The sequence below is a fragment of the Pleurodeles waltl genome, chromosome 2_2 (genome assembly GCF_031143425.1).
Source record: "Pleurodeles waltl isolate 20211129_DDA chromosome 2_2, aPleWal1.hap1.20221129, whole genome shotgun sequence".
Lineage (NCBI taxonomy): Eukaryota > Metazoa > Chordata > Amphibia > Caudata > Salamandridae > Pleurodeles > Pleurodeles waltl.
Window position 1 is genome coordinate 1,042,744,228 of NC_090439.1, and position 21,310 is coordinate 1,042,765,537.

The window sequence follows — 21,310 nt, forward strand, 5'->3', positions numbered from 1 at the left end:
TCTCAAGTATCAGGATTGTGTTACATTTTCACGTATTTCTCTCCTTCCCTGCAATTCAAATGGACCAATGAAATATCTTGTCTGACCCACCTGGACAAAGGGATGAAGCTTGACCAGTCCAACCCCTGATGACGTCTGGTAGGTATCTCACTTTCTAAAACAAACAACACTACTTAGTACATGGAATATTTCTTATGAAAATTATATCAAATAACTTTGTGGACTCGGATTGCCCCTACCTTTTGTCCCCTCTTCCCCTTGGTGAAAAAAGTTGTTTCCTAGTGCTCTAGAAAGGATGTGTACTGATTCTAAAAAGTAAACTAGACATTAATGAAAACAATACTTAATATATACACTTATATATGTATATGGAGAAGCCATTCATTTTCCACATCTACCTATAATGTCTGTTCTCTGGAGCTAGAGATGATAAGGGAAGCATAAATAGTGCATGTACTAAACCAGAAGTGCAGCATCTGACATCATTTAGATATATGTTTAACTCAAGTCTTAAGGGATAACCTATTCTTCTAGTGGAGGCAATGGAATGTTCTCCATGCATACTGAACAATCTATCTGACTATCCCAAACATATAGTACATTTTCAAAGATCAAATAGGTTCAAATAAACAAACAGTCTAATGGCATAGTTTTCTTCTTTCCAGGCTTCAAACAATGAAGTCAACAGTTAGGCCCTCATTCTAACCCCGGCGGTCTCAGACCGCCGGGGCCAGGGTCGGCAGGAGCACCGCCGACAGACCGGCGGTGCCCCGCAGGGCATTCTGACCGCGGCGGTTTGGCCGCGGTCAGAAAGGGTAAACCGGCGGTCTCCCGCCGGTTTACCGCTGCCCTTAGAATCCCCCATGGCGGCGCAGCTTGCTGCGCCGCCATGGGGGATTCTGACACCCCCTACCGCCATCCTGTTCCTGGCGGTTCGCCCGCCAGGAACAGGATGGCGGTAGGGGGTGCCGGGGGGCCCCTGGGGGCCCCTGCCGTGCCCATGCCAATGGCATGGGCACGGCAGGGGCCCCCATAAGAGGGCCCCACAAAGTATTTCAGTGTCTGCCTAGCAGACACTGAAATACGCGACGGGTGCAACTGCACCCGTCGCACCTTCCCACTCCGCCGGCTCAATTCTGAGCCGGCATCTTAGTGGGAAGGTTGATTTGCCCTGGGCTGGCGGGCGGCCTTTTGGCGGCCGCCCGCCAGCCCAGGGCAAATCCCAAAATACCCTCAGCGGTCTTTCGACCGCGGAGCGGTATTTTGGTGGGGGAACTTCGGCGGGCGGCCTCTGCCGCCCGCCGAAGTTAGAATCACCCCCTTAGTTTGTAATCCTCCTTAGGATAAGTATTTATATAATTTACTTTTATTGTTACCATCCAGAAGGTCTGCCACTTTAAGTATTTTTGTTTCTTTCTCCTTTATAGGTTGTAAGGGAGTTCAAGTTCCTGTTAAGGCAGCCAGAAGAAACTCAGAAGAACACAGCACCAATCGATGCACCCGACATAGCTCCAGTGACGAGGATGCCAAGTGAAGTGAAGACGGGGCCCGGAGACGAAGAGGAATAACGCGTTTCAGCCAAGAAGGCACCAAGATACAGAGTAATCAGCAGATGAGTGCGATGGGGAGGAGACAACAGAATTGAAGATGAGCAGTCGTCAATGTGCAGCACACAGCCTTAAGGCTATGCGACCTAATTTCTATGGAAAAGCAGTTTTTACTTGCTTATATCTTTGGCACCGCTTGACAAATCTTCATGAAATTTTCCACAATCAATCAACAGTCATGGGAGCTGCTGTCTAGAGAGGTTTGGGGTGATCTGTCAAGCAGGGGCGGAGTTAAAGGGGAGGCAAAATTATAGCATTTCCAATGTTAATTCCCTTAGGAATGTTTGAACAGGTATAGGTCCAAAACCACTATACAGAATTACACCAAATTTGGCAGAAAGGTAGCTTTTGGTCCAGAAACAGCCCTTTTTGTTGTTTGGTGTCAATTCTTTCATAGTTTTTGAGATATGAAAAAAATCTAAATTTGTATATATGGGGACGCAAAGGATTTGCGACCCCTCCCCATCTTGTGCAGAGATCTGATTGGCTATGAACACTTCAACAAGGAAGTATTGGCAGCCATGTTGGGACTTGGCTTCAGCCGAGTCTGAGAAAAAAAGTAAAAAATAAGAAAAGGGGCCAGGGTACGGACACCCTGACCCCTTAGCTCTGGTGGTGGGGTCCCAGAGGGACTCCCCCTGGCCAACAAAGTGACGTCACAGTGGTTCTGAGGAACCACAGAATTATTTTTTTTAAACAAAAGCTGGCTCCTATGCTTGTTTTTTATTAGCCACTGGTGGGCCAGGTCCAGGGTCCACCATTACTATAATGCAGACCACCACCTCCCTGGGCCATACTGAAATATGTTGAGGGGGCTGTCGGGCCCCCCTGCTACCCCAGGGACCACCACCTCCCCAGGGCTTAAAGCAAGTATGAAGCCTGGGCTGTGCGCCCCCCCTCCCGCAGACCCAGGGACCACCACCTCCCTGGGGCTGTATTGTAATTATATGTGGGGAGCTGCACACACCCTGCAGCCTCAGGGACCACCACCTCCGTGGGGCAAAGTGTAAAAAATAGAAAGGGGGTCCAGAGCACACCCCTGCAGCCCTGGGGACCACCACCACCCAATGGGGGCTATTCTATGTTGGATGGTGTGCCATGCAGCCCCACTCATGGAGCCACTGATGGCCCTGGGGATGCTCCCCCAGGGCCGGCTCCTGCTATGTCCTGGGGAGCAAAACTTGCAAGACATCACATCCCCCCCCCCCTCTGTTAAATGAAAAAGCTTAATTTTTACAAACTAAGTAAACACATAGATAGATAGATAGATAGATAGATAGATAGATAGATAGATAGATAGATAGATAGATAGATAGATAGATAGATAGATAGATAGATAGATAAATAGACAGATAAATAGATAGATTTACAGCTATATCTCTTGGATCAACCTTCTTAGTGCTTTGATCATTCTACCTGATCTGGTTACTGGAATCTGTGAGCTGTCAACTGCAGTGTCAGAGATTAATAAGGACGTGAAGAAGTAGCAGGCCTCATTTACAAAATTTTGGAGCACTGCATGGGTTCTTGCTGCTCTGCCCTGCTTCACAAAAAGGGCAGGAATGCACATGATCTGAAAAATACGGCACATTCCTGTTCTTTTCTAATGCGCTGGTGCACAATTGTCTGCCATGCACGAACACAAGCACCATTGCACCATGGTTCAAGGGTGTCAGGGCTGTAGGGAGAAGAATCTCTGGTGAAAGAGTTCCAAGGGTGCTGGACAGTCACCATGTGTGTCTTTTGGTTCAGCATCATATGGAGCATCAGATTTTCTTTAGCGCATCTGTCAGTCTATCACCCAATCACCTCTTTTAAATGTGATGTCCTTTCCATGTTGAGTCAGTGTAAGCTTTCATCTTCTGCTTGTCAACCAAGTCCTTTATATGAATCATGTTCTCTCTCTGTCTCTTTTGGTGGTCCATTGAGGTAACTTTGGTGACATTGCGCGCCCAAACATCAAAGTTGCAGGACTCTTGTATGTGGTCAAGTGGGGTGTTCAATGATAACCCTGTAGAGTAGAATTTAGTACTGTTTTCAAACTGTGCTTTTCAAGAGTTGCATGCTCTTCTTCTTTCTTTAGCATACTCATAAAATGTTCAACAAGTCCATTGACATGCGGCCACAAGGCTGTACCCATTTTATGCTTTATGTTCAGATGCTCCAGAAATTCTTTGAATTCTTTACTGTTAAAAGGTGGCCATTATCAGACTTTGCAATGGCTGGAATGCCTAAAATCGTAAATACGCCTTCAAGTTTTTCACTGACTCATTCATGAGTTGTAGATGCAATATCTTTAACTAAACGGAACTGTAAGTATTCATTAACAATCACCATCAGGCGGTGTCCATTGCCGAGTGGACTGAAGAAGTCGATGGCTATTTTCTCCCAGACATGCTTATGGAGTTCTGACATGTTCATAGTAGGCTGCGTAATATCGGTAGAAAGGAAGTTGCATATCACAGGCTTGAGTTCCTTTTCAACTCTTTCATCTAAGTACAGAATCCAAACTCCAGCTCGGAGAGCTCTTTTTGTAGCAACAATACCATGATGTTCGTCGTATGTTAGAAATTGGGTCTTTGGTTGGCAGTCAGGTTACGCCCTAGCCAAGCAAGGTCCTTCACTCTAGTCCGGGTAAAAGAGAGTCCCCTTCAACTAACCCCTGCTTACCCCTTTGGTACCTAGGCATGAGCAGTAGGCTTAATTTCAGAGTGCTAAGTGTAAAGTATTTGCACCAACACACACAGTTACTTAATGAAAAAGCTACAAAATGACACAACACAGGTTTAGAAAAATAGAAAATATTTATCTAAGCAAACCAAGAGACCAAAACAACAAAAATCCACAATTCACAAGCCAAGTTCTCAATTAAAAAGCAAAAAGAGTCTTTATGTAGTTTAAAACACACACTAACACTGTTAGCATGAAAATGTACCTTGGGTGCATCAAAAATAACCCGGCACAGGCGAGTGTGTGTCGAAAAGGGCTTGAGATGCGTTGATTTCACACACGAGCGAGACCTTACATCATTTCTCCTTTTGTCGGGTCGTGGTGCATCGTTTCTTCTCTCTGCAGGAGAGTGATGCTTCGATCCTGTCAGCACTCTCGGGTCCGGGCAGGCCTTGCGTTGTTTTTACATGCCCAGCGGTGTTTGCGTCAGAAATCCAGCCGCACGATGATCAGAAAATCATGCAGCTCGGGTTGCGATCTCCCAGCCTCCGTCAGCGATGCTGGGCATCGTGTCTCCAGCTCCGTGTGTTGATTCTTCGGTCGCGTTGCAGGCGAGCATCGATTTTCAGCTGCGAAGCCGGCGGCGCAACATTTTTTCAACCGCAGATCAGAGTGCTTAGATCTTTTCCCCTCACAGCATTCTGTGCGTGGATTTCTTCCTCTTAGGCTGCCAGCTTCTCCTTTCAGGGTCCCAGGAACTGGATGGGCACCACAGGGCAGAATAGGAGTCTCTCCAGAGACTCCAGGTGCTGGCAGAGAGAAGTCTTTGCTGTCCCTGAGACTTCAAACAACAGGAGGCAAGCTCTAAATCAAGCCCTTGGAGATCTTCACAAGATGGAAGGCACACAAAGTCCAGTCTTAGCCCTCTTACTCTGGCAGAAGCAGCAACTGCAGTATAGCTCCACAAAGCACAGTCACAGGCAGGGCAGCTCTTCTTTCTCAGCTCTTCTGCTCTTCTCTAGGCAGAGGTTCCTCTTGGTTTCCAGAAGTGTTTCTCAAGTCTGTGGTTTTGGGCACCCTTCTTATACCCATTTTCTCCTTTGAAGAAGGCCTACTTCAAAGTAAAGTCTCTTTTGAATGTGAAATCCTGCCTTGCCCAGGCAAGGCCCCAGACACTCACCAGGGGGTTGGAGACTGCATTGCGTGCGGGCAGGCACAGCCCTTTCAGCTGTGAGTGACCACTCCTCCCCTCCCTCCTAGCATAGATGGCTCATCAGGATATGCAGGCTACACCCCAGCTCCCTTTGTGTCACTTTCTAGTGTGGGGTGCAACCAGCCCAACTGTCAAACAGTCCCAGACAGGGAATCCACAAACAGGAAGAGTAACAGAAATGGTATAAGCAACAAAATGCTCACTTTCTACAAGTGGCATTTTCAAACACACAATCTTAAAATCAACTTTACTAAAAGATGTATTATTAAATTGTGAGCTCAGAGACCCCAAACTCCACATGTCCATCCACTCCCAAAGGGAATCTACACTTTAATCAGATTTAAAGATAGCCCCCATGTTAACCTATGAGAGGGACAGGCCTTGCAACAGTGAAAAACGAATTTAGCAATATTTCACTGTCAGGACATATAAAACACATTACTATATGTCCTACCTTAACCATACACTGCACCCTACCCTTGGGGCTACCTAGGCCCTACCTTCGGAGTGTCTTACATGTACGAAAAGGGAAGGTTTAGGCCTGGCAAGTGGGTATACTTGCCAAGTCGAATTTACAGTTAAAACTGCACACACAGACACTGCAGTGGCATGTCTGAGACATGATTGCAGAGCTACTTATGTGGGTGGCACAACCAGTGCTGCAGGCCCACTAGAAGCATTTGATTTACTGGCCCTGGGCACCTCTAGTGCAGTTTACTAGGGACTTACTAGTAAATCAAATATGCCAATTATGGATAAACCAATTGAACATACAATTAACACAGAGAGCATATGCACTTTAGCATTGGTTAGCAGTGGTAAAGTGTTCAGAGTTCAAAAGCCAACAACAGCAGGTTAGAAAAAATAGGAGGCAGGAGGCAAAAAGACTGGGGATGACCCTGCATAAGCAAAAAAGTCCAACAGTGAACCACTTCAATTGCTTTCTGTCACAGACTGTTCGGAATCAGGATTCTCGACCCTCGTAGTAGAACTCCTTGAGTTATAGACAATTCATCCTATGCGTTTTTGTATTTTTAAAAGTCACCATTATGTGTAATTATGTCCTTTAACTTCAGCATGTCACTGAAGTCTATCATGGTCTATCATGGTCTATCATGGTCTGTGGCAGTGATAATCTGGGATAACGAAAAATCAGCTATAGCATTTGACTTTACAAATAAATTAATGTAGGCTTCAGCCGTATTGGATGGATTACTGTGACCTTGTATAGGCACTCTTCACAAGTATTCAGTAGGATTCAGATTCATTCCTGGATGATGCACAATTGTATAATCATATTCTTGCAATTACCCAACGTTCAATGCAAGGAGGCATCTTGGCCTTTGGATTGCCAAAGATGATCAGTAGAGCTTGATGATCAGTTACTAGCATGAAAGGCTTTCCATGTAAGAATACATGGAAATGTTCATAAGCCCATTCCACGGCCAAACGTTCTTTCTCAGGTTGTGAGTAAGCATGTTCTATTTGGGACAAAATTCTACTAGCACAGCCCACAATACACCATTGAGTATTTGGGTGTCCACTGTGATGTGCAAGGTTAGCACCCAGCCCCACTGGGCTACCATCAATGACAATCTCTGAATGAAGCCTTTGATTAAAATATGCCCTTTCAGTAGTATTTTCAATGGCATGTTTGATCCTTTTGAAACTGCTCTCACATTCTTGTGACCAATGAAACTAAACATTTTTCTTTCTAACTCTTGTAATTGAGCACAAAAAGTCTTGAATTTATCTTGAACAGTAACTGGCCATGCCAAGAAATGAAACACCTTGTAGGGGATCATCATTTGACCGAGCTCCTACCTCCTACCTCCTACCGTAGGATCAGGTATCATACCAATATCAGAAAAGATATGGCCAAGGACTTTTAGTATTGTCTTGTTGAACACACACGTGTCAGCATTCAGAGTCAAACCCTCATCACTGAGTAAATGACATAGTTGTGGGAAAGCTCGATCATGCTCCAAAAACTAACATAATCTCTGTAACTAAATGCATTTACAACAGGCTGTATGATACGTAAAGTGGAAAAGTTCTGCAGCCAACGACACCAAAACCAAGGGGCATATTTATACTCTCTCTGCGCCAAATTTGCGTCAAAATTTTTGATGCAAATTCAGCGCAAACCTAACACCTTGACGCCTAAGCCAGCGAACGGCAAAATTCCGCTGTGTGCATCATTTTCTGGATGCGTAAAACTGCCTTGCATTAATGACATGCAAGGTAGGCGTTCTCGTCCAAAAAATGACTTCAAGACCTGTGCGCCATATTTAACCTACCGCGCAAAAATCCCGCACGGCTGGGAGGCGGAGTTGGAAAATGGTGCACAGCCCGATTTGCGTAAAAAATTAATGTCTGGGTCAGAGCAGGCATTAAAATGGGGCAAACACACCAGTACTTACAGAAAACACACAGAAGCTACATCAGAGCTCCAAAAGGAAGACATAGAGGTGCTATTCATCCAGCATGCACGAAGACGCAGAACACAGGACCAACCGCAGCAGCTTCCATAACACAAACATGGACCCAAAGGCAGGAGAGGATATTCCAGACCAGGACACCCCTTCTGGGCCTCAGGGAACATGACATCGTCCAGAGGTACAGACTAAACTGGCATGCCATACAGCAGCTGCTGCGCCACATTGAGCCACAGTTGGCACCCAGCTTGCAGGCACCCCATATCATTCCACCAGAGACAAAGCTGCTAGCTGTCCTCCACATGTTGGCAAGTGGCTCTTTTCAAACCACTGGTGCCCTGGTTGCCGGGATCTCACAGCCCTCATTCCTTGCTTTCCTACCCAAGGTACTTGATGCCATCATCTCCCTCTCACCCCACCACATCAGCTTCCCCAACACACAGCTGAAGCAGCAGGAGACCAAACAAGGCTTCTACCAAATCAACAGCTTCCCACACGTGCTTGGTGCCATTGACTGCACACATGTACGGATTGTGCCACGTGCTGCAAACGAGCATCTATACAGCAACAGGAAGCACACACACACCATCAATGTGCAGGCCATTGTGGATCACCGGGGTTTGATTACCAACATTGTGGCAAAGTATCCTGGGAGTGTACATGATTCATTCATCTTCCGCCACTGCATCATCAATCAACACTGCCAGGATGTATGATATGGAAATGGCCTACTTGTTGGTAAGTACAGAAACCCAGTGATATACACACAGCGCAGCAACCCTGTAGGACACACAACATATACACCACTATATTGACACGTGGCCAGGAAGACACTGAGGTTGCGACACTGGTAGTCATGTTTGATATATCCTGACCCAATGGGATACACACCTATGGACAAATGACAGATGTAAATAACAACAGATGCCACTCCAGAGACACAAGGGAACAATTTAAAACAACACAGTGACAATGACATGGCCTTAACTGGCAGTACAACTTGGAAGATGAATCTTCCAACATCACATCAATAACACTCAATCACACACCCTTCCAACCAATACGTACTGTGTAAGGTGTATGTCATGTGTTTCGCTGCAGGTCAAACACCATGAGACACATAGGGGGTTATTCCGACCTCCGCGGGCGGCGGAAGCCGCCCGCCTGGCGGAGCCACCAGAAGACCGTACCGCGGTCGAAAGACCATACCGACCGCGGCGGTCATTCTGAGTTTCCCGCTGGGCTGGCCGGCGACCGCCAGAAGGCCGCCCGCCAGCCCAGCGGGAAACCCCCTTCCATGAGGATGGAATGGAGCCGGCGGAGTGGAAGGGGTGCGACGGGTGCAGTTGCACCCGTTGCGATTTTCAGTGTCTGCTTGGCAGACACTGAAAATCTTGGTGGGGCCCTGTTAGGGGGCCCCTGCAGTGCCCATGCAATTGGCATGGGCACTGCAGGGGCCCCCAGGGGCCCCACGACACCCGTTACCACCAGCCAGGTTCTGGCGGTCAAAACCGCCAGAGCCAGGCTGGCGGTAAGGGGGTCGGAATCCTCATGGCGGCGCTGCCTGCAGCGCCGCCATGGAGGATTCCCTTGGGCAGCGGGAAACCGGCGGGACACCGCCGGTTTCCCGTTTCTGACCGCGGCAGTACCGCCACGGTCAGAATGCCCATGGGAGCACCGCCAGCCTGTTGACGGTGCTCCCGCGGTCGTTGACCCTGGCGGGCCATGACCGCCAGGGTCAGAATGACCCCCATAGCATGATGATGATGACTCTAATGAATAGGACATGGAATCATTGAGGCTGTACCAACATCTCACATCACTCCTGGGCTGACATTGCCCACTACCAATAAGCAAGTGGAGTGTGCAAAGAACACATATTGATGTGACAATACTGCAAAGTGCACATTGCTACACATATACACAACAGATGTACAGGCATATGGACCTTCTTACAATTAATCCTTCACCCCCACAACCAAGTTAGCCACATTACGTGGACCAGGTTCAGTAGTGTAGGTACACGTTTGAGCATGAGCCAACTTGGTGAGGGCAGAAAAATAGGTTTGCATAGAACTTGTCACACATGGGATATTTGTGCATTGTCAATTGTCAACACTTCAGTGCTGCCAAATTAAGGAGATGTGTTGTACATTGTCACCTAGCCAAATCAAAGTGCCTCACTGATGTTTAACAAATTCTTTTGCATGTGTTGAATTGGATGGGATGTTCAGGCCATATAGATAAAACCGTGTTACCACCACTGTGGAATTGATTCTGTGTATGGAAATATTATGTCACCCCCAGTTAAGACACATGGACACCTCTGTCACATGACATAATGCATGGGAGTACACAATGTACTGCAAGTGTACAAAAAGACCGCTGACATCCGGTCAATCAGCCAAACACCAGTTCAGATAATGAAACATCCCAGTGCTGATGGTACATCCTAGGAGCCTAGGATTCCACACATGAACACAAACACACATTAGTCACAGACAACACAAGATAACAACTGCCATGCAAAGTGATAATCATGGTGCAAACTCATTTTCTCTTTCAGCTGATCAGGGGTATGGGATCCAGCCATGGATCATGACCCCATTTGCAAACCCAAGCACTGCAGCAGAGCGTGCCTATAATGAGGTAGATTGGAGGACATGCACCATAGTAGAGAGGACCTTTGGCATCCTGAAGTCAAGATTCAGGTGCCTCGACATCACCAGAGGCAGCCTCTTATATTCACCGGAAATGGTCTGCAAGATCATTCTGACCTGTGCCATCCTGCACAATATGGGGGTCATTCCGACCCTGGCGGTAAAAGGCACTTACCGCCGGTCAGAAGACCGCCATCATCCCGCCGCGGCCGCGGTAAACCGCCACGGTCATTCTGACACACAACTGCCAAACCACCAAAAACCCGACATCCACTGAAGCCCGCCTCATCAGCGGTCAGCGATAAACTGGAGATGACCAAACCTCCACCGTCACGCCAACACAAACACGCCCATGCCATTACGACCCAAGAATCCACACGGCGGTCTTTCAACCGCGGTATTCCATTGGCGGTCCACACCGCCGCGCTCAAAATACACACACCTTTACAAAACACAGCCACATTGGACAATTCGAAATACACACACCTGATACACATACACACACCACACCCACACACCCATCACCATATAAAACACACACCCACATCACCCACAAACCCCCACAAATCGAAATTCAGAGACAAGGCGCAATACACAGAGAGAGAGCACAGGGAACGCAAACCACAACACACACAGGAACCCAACATCATCACCCACACCACATCTACGCACAAAACACCACACACCACCACACTCATCACCACAAACACCACCCCACACCTCATCCACACCACCCCATGGCACCCCAAAGACACCCCAGGTTCACGGACCAAGAACTCAGGGTCATGGTGGAGGAAATAATCAGGGTAGAGCCCCAGCTCTTTGGCACACAGGTGCAGCACACCACAATAGCCAGGAAGGCGGAGCTATGGCAAAGGATCGTCGACAGGGTCAACGCTGTGGGACAGCATCCCAGAAATCGGGAAGACATCCGAAAGCGCTGGAACGACCTACGGGGGAAGGTGCGGGCGATGGTGTCAAGATACAACATCGCTGTGCAGAAGACTGGCGGCGGACCCCCACCCACTCCACCCGAATTCACAGCATGGGAGCAAGAGGTCTTGAACATCCTGCATCCTGAGGGCCTCGCTGGAGTAGGCGGAGGAATGGACTCTGGTAAGTCTAATCTCAACTACTTCACCCCCCCCAACCACCAGCATGCCAACCCACACCCCCACCCTCACCCCTAACCCCCCAGCACACATACTCCCTGTTAATGTCTCACCAGCACAACCCACCCAACCCAACCCAAACCCCTGAATGCCAACACAAACCATGGACACCCATCACCTAAGCATGACCACTGCACATACCCATCCCCCCCCACAAACCACCCTCACAACTCCTCCCACATGGGACTGCCAGCACTGGGGGACAAGGGCACCCACAAATCGCACGCCACGGCACACACAAAATCAATAACCATATTATTTTACCCCTGCAGGGCCCGAACGCCAACACACCGGCCAGGAGGGTCCAGATTTGTCCATCTCACCGCCAGAACAGGCCCCCAGTGATGACAGCAGCTCTGTCGACCTAGAACCTGATGACCAGCCCGGACCATCGGGGACCTCTGGACAGTCGGTTACCCTCAGTCAGCCCCAGGCCACAGCAGACCTCCCCCCCTCAGGAAACACCAGCACAGCACCCACCCAGCGGGCCCATGCTTCTGTCTCCAGGACAGGTCAAGCAGCGGTGTGTCTACCAGTACAGGGCACCTCGGGTAACCCACAACCCCAACAACAACACGGACCTGGGGGCACTGGTAGTGGGCACACCGTCCAGGGGACAGAGGCCCAGGAACAAAGAGGAACTGGGAGGGCTGCTGTGCGACAGAGGGAGGACAGGCCTAGGGAACCCACTGTCCAAGAGGCCCTCACCACCATCATGGGAGCGTACCACCACTCCCAAGAGACGATGGCGACGGTCCTGGCCAGGTTCCAGGAGATCCAGGCCATGCAGGAGGGCCAGTACATGGGGTTCCGGGAAGAACTGTGCAGCATCAGTTCCGCAATGGGTACAATCGTGGTGGCACTCAACCAGATTGTCACCACATTGCGGGACCATGTGGCCCCCCAAAGGGCCCCTGCCACTAGCATGGAGGAAGAACAGCCCACCACCTCCGCCGGCGCTAGTGGTCAGGAGGACCGACACAACAGCAACGGCCCTCCCGGACCCCACCCCCTGCAGAACGAGAACCACCCCGCAAGAAAGGCCTGAGATCGAGGAAGAAGACAGAGTAGGATGTCAAGACCCCCGCCATGCACGGAAACCCCCGGATGTCATCCCACTGTCCCACTTGTTTACACTGTCCAACCTTGAACTGCCCCTGCTCCACCTTCCACAGGCATATGGACAATGGACCTGTAGGAACGACAGTCTGGACACTGCCATGGACATGCCTCCACCATCAACCCTGTTTGAACTATACACCTATTTTAAAACTTCAATAAACACAATTATTGCACATTAACCAACTGGATTCTGCTATCTATTTATTTAAACCAAATGTATTCGATATGACCAACAAAACATTTCTAGTTACATTGTGATGACAACATACCAGTGTCACACAGCGGTAGTCCATGGGGAAAAAAACCAGAGGGCACTCCGTGGGGATCAGATCACTGAAATAGGAAGTGATATACACAACTAAGTTACCATACATTGGGCTGAAAGGTCAGACAGTAGAGAGCCACTACAGTTACAGATATAATACAATGCAGGAGTAGATTATTACCTGTGTGTCACTGGAAATACTGCAGTATCACTCTGTCCCTGTTGTCCGTGTCGTCCTCTTCGTCTTCCTCCTCTTCACTCTCCGCAGGCTCCACAGCTGCCACAACACCACCATCTGGACCATCCTCCTGCAGGAAAGGCACCTGGCGTCGCAAAGCCAGGTTGTGACGCATGCAGCAGGCCACGATGATATGACACACCTTCCTTGGTGAGTACATTAGGGATCCACCAGTCATATGCAGGCACCTAAACCTGGCCTTCAGGAGGCCGAAGGTCCGCTCAATCACCCTCCTAGTCCGCCCATGGGCCTCATTGTACCGTTCCTCTGCCCTGGTCCTGGGATTCCTCACTGGGGTCAATAGCCAAGGCAGGTTTGGGTAACCAGAGTCACCAATTAGCCACACACGGTGTCTCTGTAGCAGTTCCATCACATAAGGGATGCTGCTATTTCGCATGATGTACGCGTCATGCACTGACCCTGGGAACTTGGCATTTAAATGGGAGATGTACTGGTCAGCCAAACAGACCACCTGGACATTCATCGAATGATAATTTTTACGGTTCCTGTACACCTGCTCATCGTCTTTTGGGGGAACCAAAGCCACATGGGTACCATCAATGGCACCAATGATATTGGGAATGTGTCCAAGGGCATAGAAATCACCCTTCACTGTAGGCAAGTCACCCACCTCAGGGAAAATGATGTAGCTCCGCATGTATTTCATCATGGCAGACAACACTCTGGACAACACCTTTGAAAACATAGGCTGAGACATCCCAGATGAAATGGCCACGGTAGTTTGAAATGATCCACTTGCCAAAAAATGCAGTACTGACAGCACCTGCACTAGAGGCGGAATCCCTGTGGGTTGGCGGATGGGTGACATCAGGTCTGGCTCCAGCTGGGCACACAGTTCCTGTATAGTGGCATGGTTGAGTCTGTAGGTGAGTATGACGTGTCTTTCTTCCATTGTCGACAGGTCCACCAGCGGTCTGTACACGGGAAGATTCCTCCGTCTCCTCGCAAGTCCCAGCGGACGATGCCTAGGAAGGATAACATGGAGCACAGAGTGAAACAACCCACAGGTAAGTGCCCACAGCATGCCCAGTACACGAATCTCTCGGGATTGAATGGCTAGTATGATTGTCGGTGCAAGGCCTAGCCATGTGTGACGCAGTAGGAATGAAGCCATGTGGGCCCTTGAAATGGCGGCTGCCTGACCTGTGAAGTGTGCCAATGTGAAGTGAGGTCATTGCGCAAGGGTTGCACACCGTGGCGGTAGGCGGTCGCAGTCCGCGGCGCAAAGCCCATTGGACAACATTGAACCCTATGGGTTTCAGGAGCCACCGCCGCAGCATGCACCGCTGCGGCCGTAAGCGCCATTTTCTCTCGGCTTGATCACACAAGACCTGAGCATCCACAGGAGAGTTCCTATACTGCAAGTGCTGCTGTGACCTCGGTCTGGAAGTGACAATGGCTGCTGCGACTGGGGAAAGGGCCCCCGCCTTCAGTTCCGAGGAGTTGGAGAAGCTCGTGGACGGGGTCCTCCCCCAGTATGCGCTACTCTACGGGCCTCCAGACCAACAGGTGAGTACACGGGGGGCAATGCATAGTGCCCAATGCCTGGGCTGAGTGGGGAGGATGTACGATGGAGGGGAGGGCAGCGAATGACGAATGCATGGCACGACAGATGAGAGCATGTGCCACATGGCAAGGTTGGGGAGGGGGGGCCACTCACATCGAGCATGCAGAAAAGTGATGATGTTTCTCTTCCCCCCCTGTACATGTCACATAGGTCAGCGCCCATCAGAAGATTGACATTTGGCGTGCCATCGCCAAGGACGTCCGGGCCCTGGGGGTCCACACCAGAAGGGGCACCCACTGCCGCAAGAGGTGGGAGGACATCCGCCGCGGGAGCAGGAAGACCGCGGAGGCTCTGCTGGGGATGGCCTCCCAACCTAGGAGGAGTGCCAGTCATACCTTGACCCCCCTGATGTCCCGGATCCTGGCGGTGGCCTACCCCGATTTAGATGGGTGCTTGAGGACATCACAGCAGACACAAGGGGGTGAGTACCAGCACATTCAGCTATTTTGCGCGCAGTGGAGGTGCCTGGGTGGGGGAGGAGGGCTGTGGGTATCCCTAGGCCAAGGCGATTTCTGTAGGATAGGCCCGTCCGTGAAGTATGGTCCTGTGCCCCCGCCCCCCACCTCTGTAGGGTGCCTAGTAACGCGATTCATGGACCAGTGTATACTGTGTGGGCAGTTGTCGCCCATAGGCTTGTAGGGCATGTCCCAGTGAATGAGTAGTGTACACCAAGTGCGCAGCGTAGTGCAGGGGGCTTCTGTGTCTGTCCTCTCCGCCAACGGTGTCCCCAATGCATGCACTCAACTTGTCTTTATGTTTTCCACCCCCCCCATTTTCTTTGTTTTTCTGTGAATGTGTGCATTAGCATCATCAGGCGGAGGAGAAGTGGCATCGGCGCAAGAGGGAGCTGCATCTCACATGGCCCCGGAGGGCCATGCAACGGACTCCGACATGACCAGTGAGACGGAGGGCGAGGGGGGCTCCACCACGGGGACCCGTGGAGACGGCAGCGACACCGACACGTCCTCGGAAGGGAGCTCCCTTGCGGTGGCGGCAACATCCGTGCCCACCGATCCTACAGGTACAGCCGCCACCCAGCGCACCAGCTCCGCCCTCCCAGCATCCCCTCGGCCTTCGGCCCGTGCCCGCAAGGCCAGGAAGCCGTCCATCTCCTTCGCCCAGGCACCTCAGACCCTGCCCCAGTCACCCCTGCTGCCCTCAGTGAGGAGGTCATTGACCTCCTGAGGACCATCATTGTTGGGCAGTCTACCCTTTTGAATGCCATCCAGGGTGTGGAGAGGGAGGTGCATCAAAGCAATGCATACCTGGAGGGCCTTCATTCGGGTCAGGCTGCCCATCAACGATCGTTCAACGCTCTGGCCTCAGAACTGACGGCAGCGATTGTCCCTGTCTCCAGCCTCCCTCTTCTGACTCCCTCCACCCAGTCCCACTCCCCTGTTCCTCTGCCTATCCCATCCACACCTACAGACCAGCCTGCACACACCTCAACACCCAAGGGCAGCTCATCCAGACATAAGCACCACAGGACACACAAGCATTCACCCAAGCAACATCCAGATGCAGACATGCCAACAGCCACTACCTCCTCTGTGTCCCCCACCTCCTCGTCTCCCTCCTCCCTCCCTGTGACGTCTCCACACACACCTGCAAGCACACCACCATCAGCCATTGCACCCATCACCAGCACACCCTCCACACCAGTCCGCACACGTGCAGTCACCACCCCCACTGCCATGTACACGTCCCCTGTGTCCTCTCCCAGTGTGTCTGTCACCCCCGCTTCCCAACCACACAAACGCAGGCAGGCACCCAAACAACAGCCATCCACCTCACGTCAGCCTCCTGCCCAAGCACCTGCACCCAAAGACAGCACACTTGACTCTCCTACAACCACATCCTCTTCCTCCACTCCCATACCCACTCCAGCCACCCTTCCCATGGCTCCAAAGAAAATTTTCCTCTCTAAAGTGGACCTCTTTTCCTCACCTGACCCACCCCCTCCATCCCGTAAGAGTTCCACAAACACCTCAGCCACCACCAGCCCAGCAACTCCAAAGAACGTCGTGCCTGGTTTTTGGAGTCCGCCCTTTCCTTGGGCTGAGACGTCATCCAGCAGCAAAGGCACAGCCAGCCCCCCCCCTGGGAAGAGGACCAAAAAACTGAAGGGCAGGAGCGACAGGCCTGATACGCCTGCCCCCAAGGAGGGTAGCCTTGCACCGTCACCTGCCACATCGGGTAAGGGAGCCAAGGGCCACGGACAGTCTGCCAAGGAGGGCAAGGGCAGCAAGGAGCAAAAGGCAGGGAGCAGCCGACCTGGCCATGAGGGCCCCACGAGCCCCATTCCGGGGGTATTGAAGGAGAGCCAGGGCCCCAGGACTCCATCACAGGAGGGCCCCGCAACGGAAAGGTCCGATGCAGACTGAGCGGCAAGTATTGGCCAGGTGTGGTTCACTGGAAACACAAGGCAGGCACCGCTGAACAGGGCCCCGCCGTGAGGAGCACCGCTGAACAGGGCCCCGCCCTGAGGAGCACCGCTGAACAGGACCCCGCCGTGAGGAGCACCGCTGAACAGGGCCCCGCCGTGAGGAGCACCGCTGAACAGGGCCCCGCCGTGAGGAGCACCGCTGAACAGGGCCCCGCCGTGAGATGCACCGCTGAACAGGGCCCCGCCGTGAGAAGCACCGCTGAACAGGGCCCCGCCGTGACCAGAACCGCTGAACAGGGCCCTGCCGTGACCAGAACCGCTGAACAGGGCCCCGCCGTGAGGAGCACCGCTGAACAGGGCCCCGCCGTGAAAAGCACCGCTGAACAGGGCCCCGCCGTGAGAAGCACCGCTGCACAGGGCCCCGCCGTGAGGAGCACCGCTGAACAAGGCCCTTCCTGTCAAGCACTGCTCCGCTGGGCCCTTCCTGTCAAGCACCGCTCCGCTGGGCCCTTCCTGTCAAGCACCGCTCCGCTGGGCCCTTCCTGTCAAGCACCGCTCCGCTGGGCCCTTCATCTCAAGCACCGCTCCGCTGGGCCCTTCCTGTCAAGCACCGCTCCGCTGGGCCCTTCCTGTCAAGCACCGCTCCGCTGGGCCCTTCATCTCAAGCACCGCTCCGCTGGGCCCTTCATCTCAAGCACCGCTCCGCTGGGCCCTTCATCTCAAGCACCGCTCCGCTGGGCCCTTCCTGTCAAGCGCCGCTCCGCTGGGCCCTTCATCTCAAGCACCGCTCCGCTGGGCCCTTCATTTCAAGCACCGCTCCGCTGGGCCCTTCCTGTCAAGCACCGCTCCGCTGGGCCCTTCATCTCAAGCACCGCTCTGCTGGGCCCTTCCTGTCAAGCACCGCTCCGTTGGGCCCTTCCTGTCAAGCACCGCTCCGCTGGGCACCGCCGTCTCTGAACCGCTCCACTGGGCCCTTTCTGTCAAGCACCGCTCCGCTGGGCCCTTCATCTCAAGCACCGCTCCGCTGGGCCCTTCATCTCAAGCACCGCTCTGCTGGGCCCTTCCTGTCAAGCACCGCTCCACTGGGCCCTTCCTGTCAAGCACCGCTCCGCTGGGCACCGCCGTCTCTGAACCACACTGCTGGGCCCTTCCTGTCAAGCACCGCTCCGCTGGGCCCTTCTTCTCAAGCACCGCTCCGCTGGGCCCTTCCTGTCAAGCACCGCTCCGCTGGGCCCTTCCTGTCAAGCACCGCTCCGCTGGGCCCTTCATCTCAAGCACTGCTCCGCTGGGCCCTTCCTGTCAAGCACCGCTGGCCCATTGGCAGTCCCGGTTCTGTGTCGGGCAGGCCTTCACGACGCACTCTGCCCACCATGCCTCCTCCATGACCAGTGGTCTCTGTAATCCACCTGATGGACTGTGGCTTTGCACTCCCCAGGATGTAACAGTGGGCAATCCACCCACTGTAGAGACTTGTGAGACTGTGGCTTTGCACTCCCCAGGATGCCACAGTGGGCAATCCACCCACTGTAGAGACTTGTGAGACTGTGGCTTTGCACTCCCCAGGATGGCACAGTGGGCAACCCACCCACTGTAGAGACTTGTGAGACTGTGGCTTTGCACTCCCCAGGATGGCACAGTGGGCAACTCACCCACTGTAGAGACTTGTGAGACTGTGGCTTTGCACTCCCCAGGATGGCACAGTGGGAAACCCACCCACTGTAGAGACTTGTGAGACTGTGGCTTTGCACTCCCCAGGATGCCACAGTGGGCAATCCACCCACTGTAGAGACTTGTGAGACTGTGGCTTTGCACTCCCCAGGATGGCACAGTGGGCATGGAGGCCCTTCGTGGATCTGGCGTCGTGGAATCATGTGGCTGAGGTGCCCCCCCTTCCCTTCCCCCTGAGGTGCCTGTCTCTTTATTTTAGTGATGCCCCAGCAGTGTTCTCTCCAATGGACTCGATCTTGTGTGTGGGCTTTGCCCATGTGTTGCTGCACATTGGCCCATGGACATTTGGACTTTGAATGACTGGGCCGGACTTTTGCTACTTGTATGGATAGAGTTCTAGATGTGTATTCATTCTTCATATATTGCTAAGGTCGCTATACTTTATTGTTGCAATAATATGGTTCTACTTTTACATTCATTGCCTTTTGTCTTAGTTTTTTGGGGTGGGGGGTTGGGGGTGTCACTCTGACTTTTTTATCTGCATAGGTGTGTAGGTATTTCGGTGGGGGTGAGGGTGTGGGTGGGTGTGTGGCGTATGTGTGTGCCCGTAACCTTTCCTCCTCCCCCCTCCCCTGTGTCGTAGGTGCAGTACTCACCATTGTCGTCTGCGGCGAGGTTCGTGATCCTGGAAGAAGAGCAGGAAGGCAATGGCTGGGAGGATGTGGAGTTCGGGTTCCATGCTGTTCCGATTCCGCGTGGAGTGTGTCGAGGTAAGCGTTTTCCATTGGAGATGTCTGTTTCCGCTGTGTTTTTATCGGCGGGGCTCCCGCCCCAGAAAAGGTGGTGGATTGGTGGGTCATGATAGGGTGGGCGGTACATTGTCTGCCGCCTGCCTATTGGCGGTGACCGCCGCGCTGTTTGTTTGTACCGCCGTGGCGGTCGGAGTGTTAAAGCGGCGGCCTGTGTTGGCGGTTCCCGCCAGGGTCAGAATTCATATTTTTAGGCCGCCAGCCTGTTGGCGGGTTGGCCGCCGCTTTAACACTGACCGCCAGGGTCAGAATGAGGGCCTATATGTGTAAGGAGCAACATTCCCCTCTATGAACCAGATCCAGAAAGCCTGAAGAGGAGGAAGAGGAGGATGCTGTCCATCAACATGAGGGGGACCATCCAAACACTGCAGCAGGATTGTGTCGGAGACAACACATTATACAAAACTTCCTTTAACTACAGTCACCATCACCACTTTCTTACCATAATTCATTAAACACCTAATCTAATCACTAAATCATGGTCTGGGTAATTATAGATGCATCACATGATCCCTAGGAATCACAATCAGAGTTTAGCCTCATGGAGCAGTGCAGTATTACAGATTAGGATACTGGAAACGCCATATCACATTTGATGGGTATGAATATATACCCAACTTCACACACAGTGTAAATGACATATATCGTGTTCATTTCACATTTGAAGGGCAATGTCAGAGTAGCACAGCTATGGGACGCATCCATGTTGGCAACTTGGTTCATTGCAGCATATGGGACACAACTAAGACACCATCAATCATAAGTAAAAAACCTGCTTCATACATGAACCAGTGGATTTGCAATTGCACTGGTAACCGGAATGTATGACCACAGCCTTGACAGCAGTAAGTGTGACATCAGCTATTTCTGCATGGAGCATGTGTGACAAGAAGTCCATGTAAGCTGCAAATGGATAGCACGAGTGCCCCAAGTATGACAAGCATTGCTCACAAGACATGCCCTGTGCATGCCATCCTAAGTTATAAGTTCTGTCACAGGCATTTATTCAGTCTCTCCCCACCCTTCACTAGGTGGCCCTGTAACAGGACTGTTTGTACCATGATAATCCTTCATCTACCACACCCGGACTCACATTCTGACTCCAGTGTGGTTCCCTCTTTAGTATGGCATGCCATAGTCCTAGTTAATCTGACTGTATGGACTGCAGGTCCCAGAATGCACTGCCTGGTAGTCTGTAGGACCTGTAATCACCTGTTCATTGCTTCCCATGTGAAAGGTACTGTTGGTCCTTTGAACTGGATTCACACCTACAGGACTTGTGAGAAACTGAAGCTGCACACACCTGTGAGCCCTTCCATGCATACTAGCCATTTGAACCTGCACTCTCATTGCTGCTGCCTGGAACTGCTTAGAAGCGGCCATTTTATGTATATCCTTGTTGTGCATTGCCGTATAAACCCCTTGTGTAACACAGCCCTTGGGTTATTGTGTAACGTTGCAGCCGACAGCACAA